Source organism: Solanum stenotomum, chromosome 8, assembly GCF_019186545.1.
Source record: "Solanum stenotomum isolate F172 chromosome 8, ASM1918654v1, whole genome shotgun sequence".
NCBI lineage: Eukaryota > Viridiplantae > Streptophyta > Magnoliopsida > Solanales > Solanaceae > Solanum > Solanum stenotomum.
Window position 1 is genome coordinate 51,683,396 of NC_064289.1, and position 26,346 is coordinate 51,709,741.

The following is a 26,346-nucleotide window of genomic DNA, read 5'->3' on the forward strand; positions in this document are numbered from 1 at the left end:
CTAGTCTTTAATATAATCCTCCCACATAGTATGTACAATTCCTCACGTTGAACTTGCATTTCTCGATCATGTGATCGAGAAAACGAACCAACATTGTTACTTTGAGTCATTTGTTGGTCAATATCATCCGCAACTATATTTTCATGCTCATAGACCATAAATATTTCATCAGTACTTTGGTATTCTCGCAAATAATTATGTAACACTGCACAAGCTATGACAATTTTCACTTGTGCATCAATATCATAATGGTTCATGCCTTGTTTCAGTATTCTAAATCTATTTTTTCAAGCTCCAAAAGTCCGTTAAATCACATTGCACAGAGATAAATGTCTCTAATTAAACAATTATTTGGCATTTTGAGGCTCTCTTTCACTTCATCGATAATCTTGCAAATGATAGCGTAGTCCTTTGTATGGAGCTAAAAATCCTTTTATGTTTCGGAAACCAGCATCAATAACATAATATTTATCTACCAACAAACATTTTATAAAGAATTACTAAAAGCATATGTGGCGTAAATGAGACAGCTTTGTGTAAATAAATAATATTTATTCTAAGGATGTAATTTAAAGTCACCATGTGGTGGAAATGAAAATTGTGACGTTGGTTCAACATGTGCATTCTCAAGTACTTTACTATATCATGTGCAGTATCTTCCCAACTAGCAGCAACAAAGGTAAATCGCATATCAAAATCACAAACACATAAGACATTTTGTGATGTTCTTCCTTTGCGATTACGATATGCTTGTTGCACCGCTTTAGGAACCTCCCCTTCACTCCATGTTCAAATAGATATAACTATAGTTGTAATAAATACAAAACAGTAGAAGTAATAAATTAAGTGTTGGAGTAAATGAACAGAACAAATTTATTACTCAACAATCAGTTGGTGTGAGTTAAAGAGACTATATATTGGTGCGAATAATAAATCTTATAAAGTAATGATGTGATTATAAATTTTATTTACATATGAAATAAATGGTTAGTAGATATAAATATGGGGTTGTTTTAACATAATATAAACTCGTGGATCAATTTTTGTATTAAAATATCTCAAATCATGATATGAAATTCCCATATAATTCCATATCATGGTTTTTGGAGAATATGGAATCACATCTTATGATATGGAATCATGAGATGGAATCAACGTAAAATCGCATGTCCAAATGCTGATTCCATCTCACGATACCATATTGTGATATGGTATCGCATGGCCAAACGCCTACTTAGTTAAAAACTTTATGTGATGATCCGTATATTGCCAGGTTTTGTTTGACGCAACTGACATTTTATCATATAATAATGCAAAAATGAAATTGTCAGTTGAATGTGTTTATTAGACATCAGAAAACACATGAGTTTTGAAAAGAAAAATGATTGAAATGTGTACCTTTTATACAAATTGTACAAACAAGAAGGACATACTAGCTTTTTTGAAAGTAGCGGAAATTAACTAAGCCAACAAACTTTATGAAGACAATAGAAAATCTATGTGATAAAATCTCTACAAAAGTAGGAGTAGGAGAAGCTTACTTTGGTTGTACATTTCAATTTGTCAACGTGCATATTAGTAACTTTGAAAGATCTGTATCAACCATAGCTCAACCATTTTTACCCAATTTTAGTTCTATATTTTTCATCAGTATATTGTAACTTTTTAATTCTTTACTACTCTTCTTCATTACCAAGTGCTATGTAAAGCATCTACAAATAAAATATTGGGCCCGTGCTGGCACGAATCATGTGTATTATATATATATATATATTTACGATTTTTAAATTCATAACTTCCTTAATAACAATCTATGTCTCAAAAAACCTACAATCACTGATAAACTCCGTCCCTTAATGCACGTAATTCTAATCAAATTACTTGTTAAATATGTTGTGACTGATCAATGTTATAACATTTCAGAAATTTCTAAGCTAAGACCCGAACTATTCTTTATTTGCATATAAGATCTTATCGGGTTATTCTTAAATTTCTCATATATGTAAAGGTAAATTCTTTAGTGTGTGAATGATTTTGGATATAAGGTCCCTAAAAACTTCTAGCACAAAAGTTGAGTTGAAAGTTTCCTTATCGATTTGATGTAAGATTTTACTTGGATCAACTTTAAACGACCATATCTCTAGAATATAAAGAGTTTCGTGTCCCATAACATATCAAATTAAAAGTACTTGAATCTTCTTTTCAACGCCACCAATTTCACAACAATTCGAGCTTTGAGTAAAAAGTTCTAACCATTTTAGTAACCTAATATAGTGTAGTGATGAATTAGCTGACGGGAAAACATTAAAAGGGGTTGTTTTTGTCTTTTTACCTATAAGAACATCCTAAACAAATTTATTGACTAATTAAAGACCCAAAACAATCAAATTTTCATCTCTTTATCCGTCATTCTCTTCCCTCTCAACCCTAAGGAAAAATCAAAGTAGAAGACTTCGATTCAAGATTGTTTCAATCTTTTTCAAGATTCTTCTTCAAGGTAAATCTTTCTCCAAGAACTTCATTATTTCCAACTCAAATTCCTCCATACAATTATGAATCACTAATGAAAATCATAATTCTTGGCAATAGAGATTTCAATAAACGAATTCAAGAATCTCAAGAAAGGTTTTCTTGATTGTTTACCCTCAAGTTAGGGTTTCAAGGCTTCTAATAAAGTTCTTCTTCAACATTCTTCAAAAACCTTATTCTTCCAGGTATGTAAGGTGACGAGTCCAAGATTTGGATTCATTTGAGGCTTTATTTAGATAGATTTAGTGTCCTCAAATGCTTAATTTGTGCCATAAACTGATATTTAATCCCTGATTTTCAAGTATATGGATTGAGGAACAAAGCAAGGACACTAACATGCAAAAAGGAACAAAACACACTGAAGAATTGAAGAAAGGAAAGCCTGGTGATCACCAAGAGCGTTTGGCGAATCGCTGAATGGCTATTTCTACCGCCTAAAGTTCCAGTGTGCCAGCCTTGAGGGAAGAAACCAAGTCAGCGAAAAAAAGGAGCAGTCGTCGCATCATCGAGCAGTTCCGCGAAGCAGTGGTAGATCACCCAAAGTTGTAGAACCCCAGGATGCTGAATGCCAAGGTGAAAAGGCGATGGAAGAGATCAAAGGGCGGCTTGTCGAGTGGTTCGGCGGGCCCGACTTACTTCGCCAAATGACCATTTGCAACTTATTTTTGGTGACTATAAGTTAGATTTTGAACATTTTAGTTAGTATCTTTTGAGTAGCTTTTTTTATCTTGACATCTTTAGAAACGTTTTGGAGGACTTTTCTCTAGAGTTTTTCTTAGCTTGAAAGATTTTGAGAAATTCAATTTGGAGAATTTGGAAGTGGGTTTCTAAGATTCATCAAATTGGAGCATTGTAAAGATAAAATTACTCTTACCCAGTTGTTGGATAATCAATTTGGTAATTGTTTTTACCTTTTTATAATGTTTAGCTAAAATTCTAATTCTTGGGGTGTGATCATGTTATTATGGGCAGAACTAGTTTATGGGTACTGCTAATTATTAGTTTAAATGCTATTTAAAAGTGAGTTTAATCATTAATTGTGGTTTAATGTAAGAATTGTAGTTGCAAATGCAGTTCTATATTTGTGTTCTTGCCTTGCTCGAGAGAGAGGTTTTAGAACTAAGGTTATTGATTGATGGTTTGTGGGTACTGGGTTGATCTGGGTTTAGCTCGAGAGAGTAAATCCTAAACCCAATTTCACACATTTAGCTCGAGAGAGTGAATGGATTAAGGTGTGGGTTGCTCTTAATTTTCATGCTTGTTAATGTTCGAAAGAAACCACCTGATTCAGGGTAGTTGTTCGAGAGAAAACTACCTCCCTTATAGTCTAGCCTACTCACTGATATTTAGCTATTTACTAATAGTTGCAATTACCCATACGCCTATATTTGCATATAATCGATCACATCCTAAAGATCCATCTCCCTATTGTTAATTTGAAATGATTGTGACTGTTTGTAGTTGATAACTAAAACCAGAAAACCCCCTCATTTGACATTCGTGTCACCCTTTTTACTTGATTATGTCATTTTTTGATAAATTCTATTCCTTTGGCTGAGTAGACCACGTTTGCACTTACTAATTAAATTTACAACATGTACCTCTCCCTGTGGGATTCGACCCCAACTCATTTAGTTGGATTTTATACCAATTTACGATCGTTGAACACCTATAATTGGATGAGGTGTGCTTGAATATGTTAAAATCAAAATGGCGCCGCTGCCGGGAAGTGGTGTTGTTTGTAATTCTTTTGGTGAAGTTGAATTGTGTTCTTCTTAGTTATAATTGAATCTACTTATTTTTGTTTTCGTTTTGTGTTGCTTGTGTTAAACAGAGGAGATGAGCGTAAACGGTAGTAAAGGTAGCCAAGTGGTTCACCAAGATGATGTCGGGAACCTCAATGACGTCAATGACTCGAACATCAATGACCCAGTCCAAATGGGTGGTGTTAGGGCCATTCGTTTGCCTCCAGCTGAAGGGAACGTTGTTTTCCACATTACAAGCACCATGCTTCAGCTCTTTTAACTGAACGGTTTATTAGGAGGTCTGGCTCATGAGGATCCCTATGAGCATATAAGGAATTTTTTTAATGTATGTGAACCGTTCTCATTCAAGAACATACGCAAGAATCGGTCCGGTTGAGGTTGTTCCCATTTTCTCTGATGGGCGAAGCAAGCAAGTGGTTGGCGGAGTTGCCAAGAGATTCCATCACTTCTTGGATGGAGCTGGTCACAGTGTTCCACGTGCGATTTTTCCCTTTGTCAAATATGATGACGTTTAGGGATAGTATCAAGATTTCAAGTGCTTGGAGGGTAAGCCAATGAGACGTGGCTGAGGTTTAAGAAGCTATTGTTGCAGTGCTCGACTCATAGAATACCAGATAAAGTGATGCTAGAATGTTTCTATAGAGGTCTTGATTCTGTAAACAGAGGAGTGGCTGACCAACTTTCTCCGGGTGGTATAATGCGACAGCCCTACGCAATAGCATCCCACCTCCTCGATCGCATGACCAAGATCAACAAGGATCAAGAGAGGGACCAAAACTTAGCCAAAATGAAGACCCAACTGGATATCTTGGCCAAAAATATCGTGGAATTTGAAGTGTTGTACAAAAAGGAAGTAAACTTCTTAGCCAATCAAGGAGGAAGTCATCGTGCAAATTACTCAAGGCGGCGTGGTAACCAAGGATGGAAAAAAGAGAGGGAAAAGGATATGTACGTCCCTCCCCATGAGCGTCAAAAGCCCAAGGATTATGAGGGAGGCCAGACAGATGATATACTCTCACATATTCTCAACAAAGTCGAAGGATATGACAGAGTGTTGAAAGAGATAAAAGAGAATGTCTCAACTCTAAATCACATGGTGACCTCTCATTCCGTCTCTATTAAACAGTTGGAGACCCAAATGGGTCAGATTTTTTCACATCTTAACCTAAGACAATAAAGGGGGTTACCTAGTGATACTATGGCAAACCCCAAGAATGAAGTTTGAATGGGTACTTGCGTCGTGCCATGACGTTAACTAAGGTGCTTCTTGGGAGGCAACCCAAGTTTTTAAATACTTTGTGTTTGTTTTTGAATAAAGGGTGTTGATTTTGCAAGTTGAAAAGTGGGATGTGTTTGAAAATGTGAAGGTTGGCGAGCCAAGAATGTAATCAGCGACTCACTGAAGAGGTCGGCGAGCCCAACTTGGACCGCCGTTAGACTCACAAAAACATCAGGTGAGAGTCTGTAAAACTCGGCGGGCCAATGGATGAACCTTAGACTTGCTGAACAGGTCGGCTAGCCTAATTTTTTCTGCCGTTTGGACCTCCAAATTGACTGGAGGTCCTGTAAAACTCGGTGAGGTAAGTCACCACACGACGCATTGCCGAGTGGTTTAGCGTGGTCGACTAATACCGTCGAAAAAGCCGCAAACTAAAAGGTTTTAAAAGGACAAATAGTTCAAATTTTCAAAATCTTTCATATTTCTTCATTTTTAGCCTCGTACACTCTGACCCACACTTTAGATCTCCCATATTTTCCATTTTTAGTAATTTTTTGTTCTTGATCCAGTGCTCGAATTTGGATTACATTGCCGCCTAGCGTGTCAAATTCTTCATTCGGCATAAAGATTGGTTTTTCAAACCCTGAACTCTTAATTAGTGGTTGAACTCGAATGCCTTTGGTAATTTGGTGATGATTAGTGTTGGGCCTCTGTAGGAATTGTATTTGATGTGTTGGTCTGTCTGTTTTAGTTTTGAAATTGTGCCTAATTGCTTGAAATTATGATTTCCCAAATTTTATGCGTTAAAATTGATCATAAATTGTGGGTTGCGGTTATTTTATGTTGGGTATAGTTGTGTGAAGCCTAAGTAACCCCCAATTATCCTAAATGACGTACTTTGCCCAATGATGGAGCGTTTGACATCATTCTTAATGGAAAAAGTCATCAAATGGCCAATTTTGGCCAAACCGGGAGAAGTCTAAGTACCCCAGAGGCATGAGTTGATTGGGTCTGGTCCTAATTGTATAAATGAGTAGTTTGATTTTGATTTCGGGGTAAATGGGCTTGAAATTGGGAAACGGGGTTAAAATTTGGCACGTTAGTCAGTTTGGCAAGCTGAGTCGAGCTCAACTGGTCAGCGGTTCGCCAACGTTCTCTTTGATCGCCTTTAATTGCTTAATTTGGTTGAGTTAGATTCTGTAAATTTCAGCAAGAAGCCTAAGCTCGTCGAAAGGTCCCTCGATCGCCCTTTCTGCTCCCCTAACTCTTAAAAACATGCTGTAAATTTTGGTGGCTAGTTTGAGCTCGGCTAGTAGTGTCGGCGATTCGCCGAAGGGCCCTCAATGTCGCCGACTTGCCTGATTTCTAGAAAATTTTAAGGCGAGCCCGATCTTTCTCGCCAAAGTGACTCGACGACTCGTCGATTGGTTCAGCGAGTCTTTCTACAACTTGAATTCTGCAAACTTTCTTGGATATTTTCTAACTCTTTTTAATGTGTTTTGTAGATTTGGCTAGACCCAAAAGTACCAGGACGAGACGTGCCGCCCCACTAGCGGGCAAAGGGAATCGTAATCAAAGTAGGATGCAGATGCATCCAAAGCAAAGTCGACTAAACTTTCTACAACAGGTCGGAAGGGTACAACAAAGGGCAAAGCACCCGCAGTTAAGTTACCGAAGGTCAACTCTGAGAGTGAGGAAGTCTACGTGACTCACCTCACCACTTCTGAGAGCGAGAGGGAACACCAAGCTCCTGGTTGACATTTTTGAGCCTGAAGACAATCAGTTGTTACTAACCCGGAGAGCTGCAATGCGCTCCAAGAGGATGAATGATCCGTTTAGGTTCTGGGCACCTTAGTCCACTCCTCCCCCTCCATTTCCAGATCAGACGGTGGCCCCAACACCAACTGCACAGGGACCTCCTCCTCGATCTCTCAACAGACTAAAGGCCGATGGAATGGGACTATTATTGAGGAGAAAAGGCTATCTATAGATGGTGTGATAGACCGATAACAAGAAGTATGGCGTATCCTCAAGTCCCACAAGTTTGAGATCTTTACTAAACCCCGGGGCCCTTACATTCCTAATTGGGTTCGGGAGTTTTACACTGCCTATGGAGCCTTAGTGCCATAGGGAAAGAGGAAGGTTGCTTTCTTTAAGCCAGTCAACCACGTAGTAGTCAGGGGAAGGAAAGTAAAGTGTGATAGTGATGATATCAACGCAGTATTGGAGTGTACAAAGAATATTGCAGATGACTACCAGAGTATGATCAAAAGAACTTCATTGGAAGACATGAAGACTTGGTTTCCCCCTCTCCTGTTAGATGATACTCCTAGGTGGGTTGAGGCCAGAGTGCCCATAGAGAAGAATGATCTAAATGTGGGGGCGAGGTACTGGTTTGGGTTTATTAGCAGCACAATCATGTTGTCCCAGAATGAGTCTATCCTTCGCCACACGTAGGCGGCCTCTCTTGGATCTATCATTGCTGGGAAGTGCCTCAATTTGGGTATGATAATTGGACAAGAGATGGCCATGAGGACTAGGAAGCATCAGACATCGCTTTCGTTTCTGGTGTTGATCAGTGAGTTGTGCAGACGAACTCGATTGCAAGTAATGAGAAGACAGAGGTGGAAGTGATTCCCACATCCTCGACTGATATACGACGTATTGAGGCCGAGTACTTGAAGGATGAGAATGATGAGGCTGAGAAGAAGAAGGTTTCCCCGGTGGATACATTTCTGACTGTTGACATTGAGACACTACCTGCAGAGGCAGTATTGCCTACTCCGGCCACTAGGCCTTCATGTATACTCTAGTAGTGCCCCTTCTATGAATCCGAGTTCTTCTACCGCTCCACTACCTCCTAGGTTTGTTGCTAATTTTGCTGCATCCCGACCTCCACTCACCCATGCCACGTACTACGAATGGGGCATATATCCCATTTTGCTGATGTGCGTGCCTCCAGGATAGAGGCTACAGTCCCTGGGATTATTGAGAGAGCTCTCACTACTGTTGTGACACTTCTTAGAGAGTCAATTGATGCCCTTGTGGCTAGGATAGAGGTGTATGAGAGAGGCCAAAGAGTCACTCATGAGAAGACGACTCTAAAGGCTGCAATTGCAGAGTTGAGAAAAAATGTGGACTAGTTGAATTCCACAGATATGTCAATGATTTTTGGGACCATGGATATCCCTGATGATCTAGACGTGCCTCCGGCTACCACCAGAGATGAGGTTCGATCTGATGATGTAGCTGCAGAGTCCAAGGCTGAGATTGATGAAGAGCAGCTAGGTATCCAGGAGGAGACCGCATATGAGGTTCTGACTGAGGTTGAGGAGGCTATGGTGAATTCAGTTGTTGAGAGATACTTCCATTGTAGGCTCTAGTGGAGCCAGTGTTAATGTTACCCCGACGCACTGATGCCCAAGATCAGAGTGTGACCCCGAGCATTGATGCCCCGATAGACGGAGCGATTGAGTAGACAAGATCATTTTTTACCTCCCTTTCTATTGTTTTTCTTGATTTTGGTTGTTTTAGTTGCATTTGAGGACAACTGATTTTCTTTTGTGGGTGGGGTGAAGTATTTCCATACCCACCTCTTGTGATTAGAGTTTCTAAATATATATATTGGGTTTTGTGTTTTTAATTGTGTTTTGATTCTATCTCGTAGATATTTGAGCTTGTGGCTCCTTGTTTTGAATGGAAATGGTTTTTGACCTATTTTGAAAATTTTGTGCCACCTCTTTTGTGTATGATTGTGGTTGTTCTGGTGCAAATTTGAGTATCAGTTATGATCAATACCGATGACTTAAATAGTGCTCTTAATTGAACAAAATGAATGCGCGACTATGATGAGGCCAAATGAAGTTACATAGACAATATGTGGACTTTTTGCATCTCGTTGTGACTAGCTGGTTATCGAATATAGTCTCTTATGATGAACAATGCACACTAGCTCGAATGAGTCTCGTTTGATATTGGTGCCAATGCGTTGTGTGATAAGCTTACCTTGAACACTGTGTGGTGACACCTAGAATTTGCCCCGATTGTCTGGCTGAGTAAGTGATGCAAGCACTTGAAATGATCTTAGGCAACAATCTTAAAGAGTGAAACAATTTGACAATATACCTCTTTTTGTGGCCAACCTTGTGAGATGGCGTGAACCTTGCTTGAACCCCTTTGAGCCTTATCCTTTTCTTGGAAGAAACTTGAACAATTGTGACATCTCTTTATCCATTTACCTATAAATCTCATGAAGTGTGGTTAGTTTGAATAGTCAACTTAGGCCAAAAGCCTAAGTTGGGTGTGTGTTGAAAAGAGAAGGTAAATCAAGAAGTGCAAAAAATTTCCCTTTGAGCTATGGTTTTGAAAAAAGTGGAACCCCTCCATGTAAAAAAAAAAAAACAAAAAGAGAAAAAAAGGAGAAAACAAAAGAAAAAGAATGAAAAAGTTGTGAAATAAAGTAGTGAAAGTTGCAAAACAAATGGGGTATCCGCTAGTCCATTTGAAGTTGAATAATGGGGTGGATTCTTAGCATGATCAAAATGTTGAAGAAAAGGAAGAAAGTGATGTTCAAACCACATTTCATGAGGGTAGCAGCCACTGAGCCTAAATGACCATACATTTGCACTCGGCCCCTTTACAAGCCTTGAAAAGACCTTTGTGATCTTGAGTGAGCTGAAATAGATGTTGATTGGAAATAAGGGCAAACCTGTGGGTGAAATCATGTATGTGCTCATCTTTTTGAGTGTGGGAGTAGTATATGATTCCGGAACTATAAATTGTTGAAGACCTTTTGTGTGAATAGGGAATCTTCTTTTTGTGAGGGCATTTGTGTACCTTTGTTGAGCTTGAACTTTCGTATGAAGCAAGTATTGTGAACTTGAGCATCTTTGATAATGGTGAGTCACAATTTGAATCTTTGAGTACACAATTGATCATTGCATGAGTAGTTGACTCTTGTTATGTGCATTTATGTTGAGTCTTTTGTAGCATTGTTTGAGACATTCTTTTTGAACTGCTGGACTCGAGTTTTACTTGAGGACAAGCAAAAGTTTAAGTTGAGGGTGTTGATAAGTTCGAGCTTTGGACTTATTTGGGGCTTTATTTAGATAGATTTAGTGTCCTCAAATGCTTAATTTGTGCCATAAACTGATGTTTAATCCTTGATTTTTAGGTATATGGATTGAGGAACAAACCAAGGACACTAACATGCAAAAAGGAATGAAACAGTGAAGAATTGAAGAAAGGAAAGCCTGGTGATTACCAAGAGCGTTTGGCGAATCACCGAATGGTTTTTCTACCACCTAAAGTTCTAGTGTGCCAGCCCTGAGGGAAGAAACCAAGTCGGCGATAAAAAGGAGAAGTCAGCGCATCGCCGAGTAGTTCCACGAAGAAGTGGTAGATCGTCTAAAGTTACTGAACCCAAGGATGTTGAATGCCAAGGGAAAAAGGCGCTGGAAGAGATCAAAGAGTGGCTCACCGAGTGGTTCGGCGAGGCCGACTTACTTCGCTAAATGACCATTCACAACTTATTTTTGGAGTCTATAAATTAGATTTTGAACATTTTAGTTAGTATCTTTTGAGTAGTTTATTTTATCTTGACATCTTTGGAAACGTTTTGGAGGACTTTTCTCTAGAGTTTTTCTTAGCTTGAAAGATTTTGAGAAATTCAATTTGGAGAATTTGGAAGTGGGTTTCTAAGATTCATCAAATTGGAGCATTGTAAAGACAAAATTACTCTTACCCAGTTGATGGATAATCAATTTGGTACTTATTTTTACCTTTTTATAATGTTTAGCTAAAACTCCAATTCTTGGGGTGTGATCATGTGATTATGGGCAGAACTTGTTTATGGTACTGCTAATTATTAGTTTAAATGCTATTTAAAAGTGAGTTTAATCATTAATTATGGTTTAATTTAAGAATTGTAGTTGCAAATGCATTTCTATATTTGTGTTCTTGACTTGTTCGAGAGAGAGGTTTTAGAACTAAGGTTATTGATTGATGGTTTGTGGGTATTGGGTTGATCTGGGTTTAGCTCGAGAGAGTAAATCCTAGACCCAATTCCACACATTTAGCGAGAGAGAGTGAATGGATTAAGGTGTGGGTTGCTCTTAATTTTCATGTTTGCTGATGTTCGAAAGAAATCACCTGATTTGGGGTAGTTGTTCGAGAGAAAACTACCTCCCTTATAGTCTAGCCTAGTCACTGATATTTAGTTATTTACTAATAGTTGCAATTATCCATATGCCTATATTTTCCTATAATCGATCACATCCCAAGAATCCATCTCCCTATTGTTAATTCGAAGTGCTTGTGACTATTTGTAGTTGATAACTAAAACCAAAAAAACCCCTAATTTGACAGTCATGTCACCCCTTTTACTTGATTATGTCATTTTTCGATAAATTCTATTCCTATGGCTGATTAGACAATGTTTGCACTTCCTAATTGAATTTAAAACACGTATCGCTCCCTATGGAATTCGATCCCAACTCATTTAGTTGGGTTTTATACTGATTTACGATCGTTGAACACCTTGAATTGGATGAGGTGTGCTTGAATACGTTAAAATCACAAGGCTATCATAGAGTTGGACTAGTTCGTCCTCACGCCCTACATCTACTTTCAAATTAGTAAAAGAGTAATCTAGGATTCTATCCCTAGATTTTTGAAATGTTATTCCTAATTATTGTATTGCTATATGTTATGCATTAAGATTCTTAAGTTGATTTGTTCATGTATATATTTCAACATAAACCCTATGAATTGAGTATTTTTAAGATGAGTAGTATCCTTGAGTTCTTAAGTATTGAGTACTTAGTTTCCATATTGCTATTAAGATCCCTGAGTTGAGTCGTTCATGTCCATAATTCCGCATGAACCCTATGAATTGAGTTATAAATCTTGAGAAGTTTTTTCTAAAGCCTACACTTGAGTTTAAACTGAGTTTTTGAGGAAGTAAAGATGAGTTTTGAGAAATATTTTATGAAATATGATTAGTATGACAATTGAGCTTTCCATTAATGTTTAAGCAGTATGGTATCTAAATACACCATCAATGTTTACCTAGTATAACTTTTCTAGTCATCAATGATCATAGCACAATATGATTTTGATATATTTTTGAGAAAGAGTTTTCAAGTATGAATTGAGTAAGAGTATAAGGGAACTAAGTATTCCCGAAGGTATCAGTTTTTACATTGATAAAAGAGAAACTTTGATTTCTAAATATGTTATGAGATCAAAGATATTTCAAGAGCAGTTACCTATTTAGTAAGATAGTTTGAGATATTATTTCAAACCAGAGGAAGAGTATGCTTTTAAACATTGAACATGCGTATATATTATTGGGAGTAGTATTGAGCACCGATATGGGGATGGGTTCAGACAACTCACATTCCTCATAAACCATGTATGCCAACATGGTACATGATTATACTTTTTAGATGAATCCTAAGTGCCTTTGGGTATAGCTTAGTGGATCCACTTAGTTGAGGTGTCCTATATCCCGATTAGGTATAGAACAATTCTGGCAACATGGGCGAGACGTTGTATCATCATGTAGATTATAGTGATGATTGTCACATAGAGAATCTCCCAATAGAGTTAAAGTGTATTTTTAATATATCACTTATTATGTTGAGTTCAAAGATGAGAAAACATTTTGTAAACCTTTAAATTATTTAACTTCTTTATTTCTTTACCAATCCACAATTTCAAGATCAAAAGATAGAATACATCCTTAAATACAATTCAATATAAATACGAAAACCTTTCACCAATGTGAATTCATTTGTGAGAAGTACCTTTCACAATCATGATCATCATAGTAAGTGATAAATCCTTTTACAATAACATTAATACTTTTCTTTCAAAGCATCATCAATTTATTTACAATAGCATCATGAAAACATGCATATCTTCATAACTTCATAATTAACTAAATATCATAGATTAACATCAAATAATATATTAAAAGACCTAATTAATCATAATTGATCATTATTGGAAGAAACCCACATTTATTGAATTGAAACTCTAATTTGATCAATTGAAAATTGAATACTTTGGGACCCTATGGAGGAAAGGACTCCATGGGTGAATAAACACATACCTTGAACCTTTAAGCCCAAGATAATGGAGAAATTGGATACTTGATTGGAACCCTAACTCTTCTTTGTCTTCTTCCTTAGACTTGAGAGGATTTGGGAGGATTAGTTGAAAATGGGTTAATTGGGGCTTAAAAACGTTTATATTGTGCTTAGGAAAATAGGTAAAACGACATAGCATTGGGTTAAAATAATTAGAAAAAAAATCCAAAAGCCCATTTAAAATAATTGTCGATCTCCATCTACGGTTTGGACCTACGGTACATAGGTCCTTCTACGGATCGTACTGGTCAACCATAGATAGGTTACTGGGAAATCAAATATTACATAATTTTGAAGGAACCCTATGTACAGCTCGTAGGTTCTTCTAGGACCGTACAAACCAATCGTAGAAAAAACTTTTAATTTTAAAATTACCCTAAGTCTAGGACTCACCTACGAGACATATCTACTACTCGTACAAAGGTTGACGGACCTTCCTTGTGGATCATAAAAAGGGGTACTGGAACTTGATTAAAAAAGTTTAATTTCCCCAGTTCCTACGTATACCATCTACAGCCTACAGGAGCTTCTACAGTCCGCAGATGTGACCCGTAGACACATACACAGCCCAAAACTGCATTTTCCTTCTTTTCTAAATCTGAGGTGTTATACCTATGAATTCGGGGCTCTAATACAATTTTCTCATGATCCAAATATGATGTGATGGCTGATAACACTCAACTACACCTCATCCAATTCTCGGTGTAGGCGATCACAATCTAGTGTAAACCCAACAAAGAGTTGGGGTCTAACCCACAAGGAGTGATAAAGAATGGAATTCAATTAAGAATTTATAAACATGTTCTAGTTGATTGTAGGAGTAAACATTATTGAAATAAAGCAAAGAAAATTAAAAGGGTTTGACAACGAGTGTTACATGGGGGGATTAGTTTGTCATTAACAACTACAACAATTACGAAAACAGGGAAGTAGATAACTGCAGAGGGATTCCCGGGGATGTGATCGATTAAAGGCTAATTTCGCATATGGGTAATTATTATTTACAAACAATGGATGAATGTTAGTGGGTAGGCTAGACTATAGATGCTTTCTCTCGGACAACTATTATGATTCAAACGAGTTCTCTTGAACCTCGACAAATATATCAACATACACAACCTAATACCTCAATTAATCTACTCTCTCGAGCTAGATTGGTATGGTCGAGCTTAGAATCACTTTTTCGAGTTGAATCCACGATAACTCAACCACTACAATCATCAATCGATAGATTTAATTCTAGAACCTCTTTCTTAAGCAAGCTCATAATACTAAGTTAGAATTGCATTTTCAACTACAATTCATGTGTTAATACCCAACTAGCAATCAAACCCATTACAAATCAGCATTTAAATCAGTAAACAACAATACTCATAAGCTAATTAGAACAAGTAATCACATGATCACACCCCCAAGAATGGGGGTTTTAACCACACATAATAAAAATTTAGAAAAGATTACCAATTATGTTATCCATGAACTAGGTAATGATTTCCAAGTCTTTGCAATGCTTCAAATCAACTAAAATTCAAAACCTACTTGATAACACTACTCAAAAACTCCAAAACTAGTGTTAGGGATCAAGAACTCAAGGTAAAACTTCAGAACACTTGTTTAGAAACAAGGAATTTCGGAACTCTCCCAACCACCCTTAAAACTCTTTGGAAATTTTACATTTATACTCCTCAGAATTTGCAGCTTGTGGACTAATCGACGGAGTAAATCAAGCATCGCCGACCAGGTCGGCGATGCGCTAAGTGTCACTCTCTATCGCCGTCTTACCTTGCCTCTTCAACCTCAGACTTATGTAACTTTAGGCGATCAGGGGCTGAGTCGCCGATCCATTTGGCGGTTCACCAACTGTCCATTTCCATCACCAAGTTGGCTTGTTCCCCAGGGCTGGCACACTGTAACTTTTGGCGAGCTGAAGTGCCATTCGGCGGTTCGCCGAGTGGTCTTGGCGATCATCAGGATTGTCTTTTTTCATTTTTTTCGCTCTTTTTTGCCCAGTAATGTCCTTGCCTTGCTCCTTTGCCTTTGTTGGTGAAAATATACATTTTGACATCAGTATAGAGCATAAATTTGGCATTGAGGACAATAAAACTATAAAAACAAAGCCCTAAATGAGTCCAAATCTCAGACTCATCAACACCCCCAACTTAAAATTTTGCTTGTCCTAAAGTAAAACTCAAGATCAATAAGTTCAACAAGGATGTCTACAAATAGTGCTACTCAAGACTCGATATGAATGCACACAAGAGGTTTAAACTACTCATGTAACGTTCAATTGTACACTCTAAGTTTCAAACTGTGACTAACCATTATTAAATGGACTCAAGATCACAATGCTTGCTTCCAATGCAAGTTCAAGCTTAACAAGAGTATACGAATGCCCTCACAACAAGAAAAATTACATATTCACACAAAGATCAACAAATTTTCAGACTGTAGAAATCACAAACAACTCTCACTCTCTCAAGGATGGACACATACAAGATTTTTCCCATATGCTTGCTTTCATTTTCCAATCAACACGATATTAAACTCAATCAAGATCACAAAGGTCTTTCAAGGCTTGTAGTGGAGCATAAGGTTAAGGTATGGTCATTTAAGCTTAGTGACTTATACCTTCATAAAGCATGGCCTGCATTTCATGATTTCACCTTTTCTATCACACTTTTTTTTATTCTCAAAATCCACATCCTATTCTTTTAAGCACGGCTCGTTGGATACCTCATTTCATTTGCTCATTGAACAGACTTTAATTCAACAATTATTTTCTTTTTCGATCTTTTTCTTCTTTTCATTTCTCTTTTTTATATGAAGGGGTTCCATCTTTTTCAACAAGATCTTTCAAGGGTGAATTTCCCAAACTTCTTGTTTTTTCTTCCTTTTCACCACACCCCCAACTTAGGCTTTTGGCCTAAGTTGACTATTCAAAATAAACAATGCTCCATGACAATTTTAGGTGGGAATGAAAGGGGTCATTTGTGTTCAAGGTTCACCCAAAGAAAAGGGTAGACTCAAATGGTGTCAAGCTAGGTTCACACTCTAACAACGTGGTCACAAAGAGGTATAATGGAAAAACTGGCTCACTCTCCACAAATTGCCTAAGATCATCTCTATCATTCGCTCACACTTGTCAATTGGACCAAGGGGACAAGTTCTAGACATTATCAAGCATGCATTTCAAGACAACTTCGCCACACATGGCATTCAACAGAATCATCAAACAAGACTTTACCATTTTTGCTAGCGTGCAATGATCATCACAAGAGTACAACTCAATAATCAGCTTAATCACAATGAGATGCTACAAGTTCACATATGATTTATGCAACTCAATTCACCTTATCGGATTTTCACACACATGTCATTCAATAAAGAGAACTATTCTAGTCATCGGTATTGATCACAATCGATACTCAAAATTGCAAAAGAACAACCTCATTCACACACATCAAGAGGTGGCAATTTTAAAACGAGGGGGGTCAAACCATATTCACATTAAAAACAATGGACCAACTCAAAGGATCACAATCACTATATATCAACTCAAAATAAAATCAAACATACACAACAACACAAAAACAACAAATATCCATAACACAGCCCAAAGAAGTAGGTATGATATACCTCACCCCGCCAAACTAATGTAGCAGTTGTCCTCAAATGCAAAGAACTAGAGAAACATAACAAGATAAAAACAGAAAGGGATTCGAAAATCCTCCTGCCAAGCTAAGCCTGGATGAACTCTGCATCTCTGTGACTCCATCATCTTGGGCATCAATGCTCAGTGTATCATCCTTGGCTCCATTGGAGCCTACCATCGAAGTATCCCTCAATGATGCCTCAACAGATGTTTGAACCATGGACCCCTCAAGGTCATCCAGATAATCATACATGGCTAGATGAAGAACACCAGCTCTTCCTCATCGATCTCAGCCTCAAAATCAACATCAACCACATCCAAAGAAACATCTCCAGTCATAGTAGCCAGAGGAATCTTAAAATTGGTTGGGACATTTTCACTCAGGACCTCGGGGATCTCTATCATACCGAATAGCATAGAAAGATCAGTTGACTTCAGCTCATCCACATATTTCCTTAGCCTAACAATATTAGCCTTCAAGGCCATCACAGCATCCCCGACTTTGCTCACATGCCCCTACCTCAAAGTAAGGGCATCCATGGCAAGCATGTGGGCATCTATCAACCCCTTGTGCTCTCTCATCTCAGCCCTAATCGGGACCAAGGTAGCAACAATCTCCCGCTAAATTAACCCAGGTATCGTGACCTCTACCCGGGAGAAATATACATCAGTAAACTGAGCCAGATGACCTATCTTATAACACATGGCCAGGGTAATGGGGGTCTAGAATTAGAAGCAATAGCAGTAGTGGGAAGGGGAGAAGTGGTAGGGACAGAAGGTACAAAAGTAGAGGTGCCAGGGGTACCTGTAGGCTCACTGGCCTGAGGGGGGAGTATCGCCTCTGTTGGCAACATCTCAACATAGACTACCGGGGACGTATTTGTCGGTTTAGCTCTCCTCCGATCAGACTCATCCCTCATATATTCGACCTCTATCCATCGGATGTCAGTAGAGGAAGTGGAAGCTACTTCCACATCCGTCTTTGTAACTACCGGAACACAGGCCCACTTGCACAACTCAGTAATCAACAGGGGAAAGGGGTAAAGAGGTTTGACTCTGCTTGGCCCTCATGGACATCTCCTGATCTATGATCAAACCCAGATTTAGGCGATCTCTGTCCATTATGCAGCCCAACAAGCAGCTTTCTAATGCCTCAATATCGACTCATTCTGGGAGGGCATCAATGTGTTATTGATGAATCCAAATTAGTACCTAGTGAGGCTTATAGTGACCAACGACACTAACCTACGGTACGAGTATCTACGATCGTCGATAATATAGTAATCCAACCAAGGGTTGGGGTCGTGTCCCAACGGAGTGGTTTTGAGAATTAATAGAAAGAAAAAATTAAGTTCTAACTAGTCATAGCAAAAGACATTAACGATTAAAATCATTGTAAATTAAAAGGGGTGACAGAAAGGTGTCAAATATCAAATGGGTGGTTTTGTCACAAGTAGTAAAAACAACAAAAATAACAAGAAAATCAAGTATGAGGACAAGTTCTTGGGGTGTGACTGCAATACAAGTTGAGATAAATTGTTGGGTACATGCTTTCGATAGGAAATTTGCAAGATAATAATGACTAGGCTAACCTTTAGATGGAAATAAGTTCCATCTCGGGCAACTTACCCCGTTTCAAATGCGTTCTTCTCGGACACCCATTTGTTGCATGAAGGCCAGCCTACGCCTTACCCCACTCACTCTCTCGAGCTGAGTGTTAGGATATAGGACTAGGGCTCACCCTCTCGGGCTGAACCTCATGTCGACCCACTCCCTAGGCCATCAGTCTAGCAGTCTTGGTTTTGCGACCTCCCTCTAGTGCAAGCCAAAAACACATGGATGGTTTTGTATTTGCAGCTACAAACCCTTTAAATTTAACCATAACCACTAGGTGAAATCACCATTAAAATACATCTAACCTATCAGCAAGCAAGACCCAACAATAATATTAACACATATTTGCTAAATCACACCCCAAGAATAGGGGTTTTTAGCCACAGATCAAGAAATAACAAAATACACCTAAAATGATACTAAAATCAAATTGGTATAAGGAATTAAATCTTGATTTAAGCAAAGGAAGAAGAATGGAGAAGACCCACTTCCAACTTGGGGAAGATAAAATCATTCTTTCTTCAAGTCTCCAAAAAAAAACCTCCAAACTTGAGAGAAAATATCCAAAAACTACTATTCTATTGTGAAAATTAAAATAAATGTTTGACTCCTAAAAATTAATAGCAACTTTAGTATTTATAGACTTCAGAAATAGTGTTGGCGGATCTTTCGACGAGGTTAATTGGAATTGCCGATTAACTCGGCGATTTGCCCTTTGGTGTAGTTCGTCGTTATCTTGCACTAGCCTTCAGTATCGTTGTGCTTTGTGTCATTGGGAGATATATTACTGCTTCGCGGAATTATTCAGTGAAACACCGACTGCTCCTTTCATCGCTTTTTTGATCCTGCTCCTTCAGGGCTTCGCGTACTGGAACAAAGGGTGGAGTGCGTCCCTTCGGCGAATTGCCAAGTGTGCTTAGCGATGCTCAGGCTTTAACTTCTTCGTTCTTTTCAACCTCTTTGTTCCTTTTTGTGCCTAAGTGTCCATGCTTCCACTAAAACTTCAAATACCTGAAACTCAAGAGTTTTCATCAGATATTGAGACAAAATAAACATTTGAGGACACTATTTCTATCAAAATAAATCCCTAAATGAGTCCAATTTGTGGACTCATCACCTAGCAGCCACATTTAGGTGCTTCTACTCAATGGGAGCCCCAACCTCTATCCACTTTGGAGTAGTATCTCATATCAAGGGTGCCAGTCAACCCTTTAAATCCTCAAAGGTCTTTTTCTAGATCTAATCCACTAAGACGTAAATCACATTAACTGAACACCTGAGCACCTCACTAATATACGTGCTGCTGCATTTTATTTTCTTTCCCCGAACTACCATATGGTCAACCGGCCTAAATGCACTGGCATACTTCTTTCCTTTGGGAGCCAGCTCCCCATGAGTCGAGTAGAACTCTCGGACCCAAGTGGTAATGTATGAGCCTCGAGGCTTGGTGAAGAGCTTGAACTTGTGGAACTTAATGGTGTTCCACACCTCCGGGTACCTGTCTACAACTCCGTCGGTAGACAACCATTTTTCTTTAAGGATGGTCCTAAAACCCTCGACCTTCAATCTGTTCAGTGACCGGGGTGGAGGAGCTTGTACTAGTAGAGGAGCCTGCTCTACTATCTGTGCTAGAAATGGAGGAGGCGTAGGAGGCACTGAAATTCGAGTTGGATCATGTATCGCCGTGTAGCGTAGCTCCTCTTTCCTAGCCTAGAGAAGCTAATTATCTTTCGGCTCAGATACGGAGACCGGAGAAGTGTTCCCTGAATGGCCCTCACTGTCGGAGGGAACAAGGTATATGGAGTAAATCCCCTCGTTGTAAGAGCTCACCTCCATAGGTGTTGGAACTATGGGATCCTTGCCTTTTCCTTTTCTCCCTTTGGAGAAAGTTTAGACACAGTGGCCCGGGAGGCTACAACCTCCTCATTTATGGTTATTCCTTTGGCCCGCTTTCGGGGAGGTTGATTCCTGCCAGCGACTTTTGGTCTAGCCATTCTTGCAAAATAAAACCACACATGTTAGATATAATTCAAGAAAAAATTGAAAGTTAAAAATATGTGTAGGAAAACTCGTCGAACCGTTCAGCGAGTCGCCGAATCCACTCGGTGAGCCAAGTCGAGCTCATCGAATGTTCGAGGATGAATTTTTTTCAAAACTCAGCACTGTTTGGCAATGTCCAGGGCCTTTCGGTGAATCATCGACACCATTTGGCAAACTAAAAATAGCTCGCTGAATGTTACAGAATAATTTCAAATTTTAAGGGCACAGAAGGGCGATCAGAATGGTCTTTTGGAGAGCTAAGGTGTATCGCCGAAAGTTATAGAAATCAGACCACAAATATAGAGGATACAAAGGCAATCAACGGGTCTTTAGACGAACCGCTGAACCACTAGGCGAGCTCGACCCAACTCGTTGAATAGTCCAAACTGCCAAATTTTTACCCCGACCTTCAAAATCTAACCCACAACCCATGAAAATAAAATTAACCTACTATTCTATGCAATTGAGCCTAGACCCATACTACCCATCCCATCTGGGTACTCAAACTTCCCTGAATTGGCCAAAATTGGCCAATACGTCTTGTGTCCTTAAGAATGACATCAGCCGCTCTATCATTGGGCTAAGTCAGTCAATCAGCACAAACAACGTTACTCAGACTTCACCCCACTAGACTCAACTATCAAATCAACACAACCCACAAAATAAACATGCTAACTCACAAGATTTCGCAAACTAAGGCCAATTAACACAAAATAAAACAATAAACGAGCATGTATTATCACTACTCACTTAACAAATCACAATACACAATAAAAAAAACTAATCAATGATCATGCATTTGAATTTACTACAAAGTAATGATGGGGTTCGTAAAACCAACCTAAGAAGCAGATAATTTAAAATCTAGGCTAGCAAAGTATCGTAAATCCTCCCCCGAGTAATTGATCCCACACAAAAAGCAAGAAAAATAGTACGAAAGTATGAAAAATATGCGGTTGTGAAAGTATAGAAGTCGAAAAGCATGAAATGAGAGAGATCTTTGAATTTAAACACAGTTTGGCCTTTTGACCCTTCGGTTCGCACACTAGTCGACAACGCTTACTTATGTCACCCACTCACTCGACGATGCACCGAGTAGCACTTTATCCCGCCGACGGTGCAAGTCAGGCTAGTTGGTTCAAACGACGGTGCAAGTCAGGCTCGCCGACTTATTTGGCGAGTCACCGACTGGACCTTTGGCTTGCCTAATTGCTTTTCTTCCCAAAATTTCAAGCTTTCAACATACACATTCAACACCCTTTATTCAAACACAATATTAAAAACATCAAAAACTTGGGTTGCCTCCCAAGAAGCGCCTTATTTAACATCGTCGCATGATGAAGATACACATTCAAGGTTCATTCTTGGGATTGGTCATCCTTCTTTCGGCCTTGGATTCAAGTGAGTCGAGATTTGACCCATTTGTGTCTCCAGTTGCTTAATGGACACCGAGTGAGAAGTAACCATCTGATTTAGAGTTGAGACGTCATCTTTAATTTCTTTTAAGACCTTGTTTAACCCTTCCACTTTGTTGAGAATGCGTGAAAGCATTCTTCAATGCGGAAACTTTTCGGGTCAACCCTTTGCTCTTTTGGCTTTTGACGCTCATGGAGAGGTACATATCTCTCTTTGTCCCTATCTCTCTTCTTCCAATTAGTACCACGATCACGCCATTCCCTATCACGGTCTCCCCAACCGTCATCACGCTCCTTATTCCAACCTTGATTCCCAGCCGGCCTTGGATAGCTCAGACGGAAACCTCCACATTGATTTGCAAGGAAACTCACTTTTTCATTATATAGAGCCTCAAAGTGTGCATCATCGGGGTTCACCCCACTAACACCGACAACATTCACAGATTTAGACCCACTACCCATGACATGTTTTGACAACAAATCCATTTGGGTCATCATCTTGGCCATGTTTTGATATCGTTCTTGGTCCTTTTCAATCTGTTTCTTTGTCATTTTAAAGGTCAAATGAGACACTTGATACTCTCTCATGTACCAAGCAGGTTGAATTTTGTCATACCATCAAGCAAAGTGGATGCAATTTTGAATGGTTGTTGCATGATTCCTCAATGGATGAGTTGGTACCTTTGTTCACCGAGTCTAGACTCAGTAGAAATATTGTAACAAGACGTTGTTCGGGAGTCTATGAGTAGGACATTGGAGCAGCAGCTTCTGCAAACGTAGCCACGTCTCATGAATTGGCTCACCATTCAAGCATTTAAAACCTTATATTATCCCTCAATGACATCATCCTCGAGAGAGGGAAAAATCTGACGTAGAATGCCTCAGTAAGTTCATCCCAAGTGCTAATTGAGTCCCTAGGTAGGTCGACTAACCACTTGGTAGCCTCTCCCATCAAAGAAAAAGGGAACAATCAGAGTCGAACTGACTCATGGGAGATGTTCTTGAATGAGAAGGGTCTACAAACATTCACGAAGTTTCGGATATGGTCATGGGGATCCTCATGAGAAAAGCCTCCAAACAACCCTTGCATTTGCAATAGTTGTAACATCGTGCTTGTCACATGGAACACCACATTTCCCACTACCAGATAGCACCTAAACCACCCAAATCTACTTCATTCATATTGTTCAAATTTCTGATGTCATCATTATGTCCCAGCTAGCTTGCGTTGCTTTCGTTGACACTCATTTCATCACCTGCTCAAAGGCAACAAACAACAAACAAAAGGTAAATAGGTTCAACTACAATACAATAAGACCACAAACAAACTTCAATACGAGAATTCTAAAGCACCACTCTGATTCTTATCATGACCAACGACACTAACCTATAGTTCGTGTGTCTACAATCGTCGATAATATAGTAACCCAACCAAGGGTTGGGGTCGTGTTCCCAAGAAGTGGTTTTGAGAATTAGTAGAAAAATAAAATTAAGTTCAAACTAGTCGTAGCTAAAGACATTGACGATTAAAAACATTGTAAATTAAAAGGAGTGACACAAAGGTGTCAAATATCAAATGGGGTTTTTGTAACAAGTAGTAAAAAACAACAAAAATAACGAGAAAATCAAGTATAGGGACAAGTTCTTAGGGTGTGACCGCAATATAAGTTGAGATAAATCGTTGGATACATGCTTTTCATATGAAATTTGCAAGATAATAGTGACTAGGCTAACCTTTAGACCCACTTCCAACTTGGGGAAGATGAAATCATTCTTTCTTTAAGTCTCCCAAAAACCCTCTCCAAACTTGAGAGAAAATATCCCAAAAAGTACTATTCTATTGTGAAAATTAAAATAAATGTTTGAATTTTAAAAATTAATAACAAGTTTAGTATTTATAGACTTCAGAAAATATAGTTGGCGGATCTTTCGGCGTGGTTAGTCGAAATCGCCGATTAACTCGGCGATTCGTCCTTTTGGTGTAGTTCGTCGCCATCTTGCACTAGCCTTCAGCATCGTCATGCTCTGTGTCATTGGGCGACCTAGTACTACTTCGCAGAATTATTCGGCGAAACGCCGACTGCTCCTTTCATCGCCTTTTTTATCCTGCTCTTTCAAGGCTTCGCGTACTGGAAGAAAGGGCGGAGTGCGTCCCTTCGGCGAATCGCCAAGCGTTCTTGGCGATGCGCAGGCTTCAGCTTTTTCGTTCTTTTCTGCCTTTTTGTTCCTTTTTGTGCCTAAGTGTCCATGTTTCCACTTAAACTTCAAATACCTGAAACTTAAGAGTTTTCATCAGTTATTGAGACAAAATAAGCATTTGAGGACACTATTTATGTCAAAATAAAGACCTAAATGAGTCCAATTTGTGGACTCATCACACTCCACGGCAACGACGTCAGTTTTGATAACGTTAAACTACACCTCATCCAATTCTAGATATAGGCGATCACAATCTAGTATAAAACCAACAAAGAGTTGGGGTCGAACCCACAAGGAGTGATACGAAATGAAATTCAATTAAGAAGTTATAAATGTGTTCTAGTTAATCATAGGAGTAAACATTATTGAAACAAAGCAAAGAAAATTAAAGGGGTTTGACAACGAGTGTCAGATGGGGGGATTGGTGTGTCAATTAACAACTATAACAATTACGAAAATAAGGAAGTAGATAAGTAGAGAGGGATTCCCAGGGATATCATCGATTAAATGCTAATTTCTCTTTATGGGTAATTATTATTTACTAACAATTGTTAAATCTTAGTGGGTAGGGTAGACTATAGATGCAATAGTTTTCTCTCGAACAACTATTATTATTTAAGCAAGTTCTCTCGAACCTCGACAAACAAATCAATATACACAGCCTAATACCTCAATTAATCTACTCTCTCAAAGCTAGATTTGTGGGGTCGAGTTTAGAATCACTCTTCGAGCTGAATCCACGATAACTCAATCACTACAATCATCAATCGATAGCCTTAATTCTAGAGCCTCTTTCTCTAGCAAGCCCAGAATACTAAGTTAGAATTGCATTTGTAATTCATGGGTTAATACAGAGCTATCAATCAAACCAACTTCAAATTAGCAGTTAAATCAGTAAACAACAATACCCATAAGCTAATTAGAATAAGTAATCACATGATCACACCCCCAAAAATGGGGGTTTTACCCACACATTATAAAAAGTAAGAAAAGATTGTCAATTATGTTATCCATGAACTGGGTAATGATTTCCAAGTCTCTATAATGCTTCAAATCAACTAATATTCAAAACCCACTTGATAACTTAAAAACTCCAAAACTAGTGTTAGGGATCAAGAACTCAAGGTAAAACTCTCAGAAGACTTGTTTCAAAACTGGGAATTTCGAAACTCTCCCAACCACACTTAAAATTCTTTTGAAATTTTACATTTATACTTCTCAGAATTTGCAACTTGTGGACTGATCCGTGGAGTAAGTCGAGCATCATCGACCAAGTCGGTGATGCACCAAGTGTCACTCTCCATAGTCGTCTTGCCTTGCCTTTTCAACCTCAAGTTTCTGTTACTTTAGGCCATCAGGGGCTAAGTCGCTGATCTATTCAGCGGTTCGCCGACTGTTATATCCATAGCCAAGTTGGTTTGTTCCCCAAGGCTGGCACGCTGTAACTTTTGGCGAGCTGAAGCACCACTCGGCGATTCGTCGAGTGGTCTTGACGATCACCAGGATTGCCTTTCTTTAACTTCTTCAGATTTTTCGCTCCTTTTTGCCTGGTAATGTCCTTGCCTTGCTCCTTTGCCTTCATTGCTACAAATGCACACTTTGACATCAGTATATAGCATATATTTGGCATGAGGACAATAAAGCTATGAAAACAAAGCCCTAAATGAGTCCAAATCTCAGACTCATCAACGACACTTATCTGTTTCCACCAAGACTAGTCAGTCTCAACCAAACGAAAATGAAAGAAAAGTGAAAATAG

General features: G+C 38.8%; 1 protein-coding gene across 1 annotated transcript in view; it reads left to right on the plus strand.

Annotated features, from left to right (window-relative positions):
- The first annotated feature begins 18,722 nt into the window (after positions 1-18,722).
- LOC125875232 (probable serine/threonine-protein kinase PBL9) overlaps positions 18,723-26,346 on the plus strand; it is a 1,122,098-nt gene continuing 1,114,474 nt past the window's right edge. The window contains exon 1 of the mRNA XM_049556335.1: positions 18,723-18,732. The gene's annotated coding sequence lies outside the window, so the exon portion shown is untranslated. The remainder of the gene's footprint in view (positions 18,733-26,346) is intronic.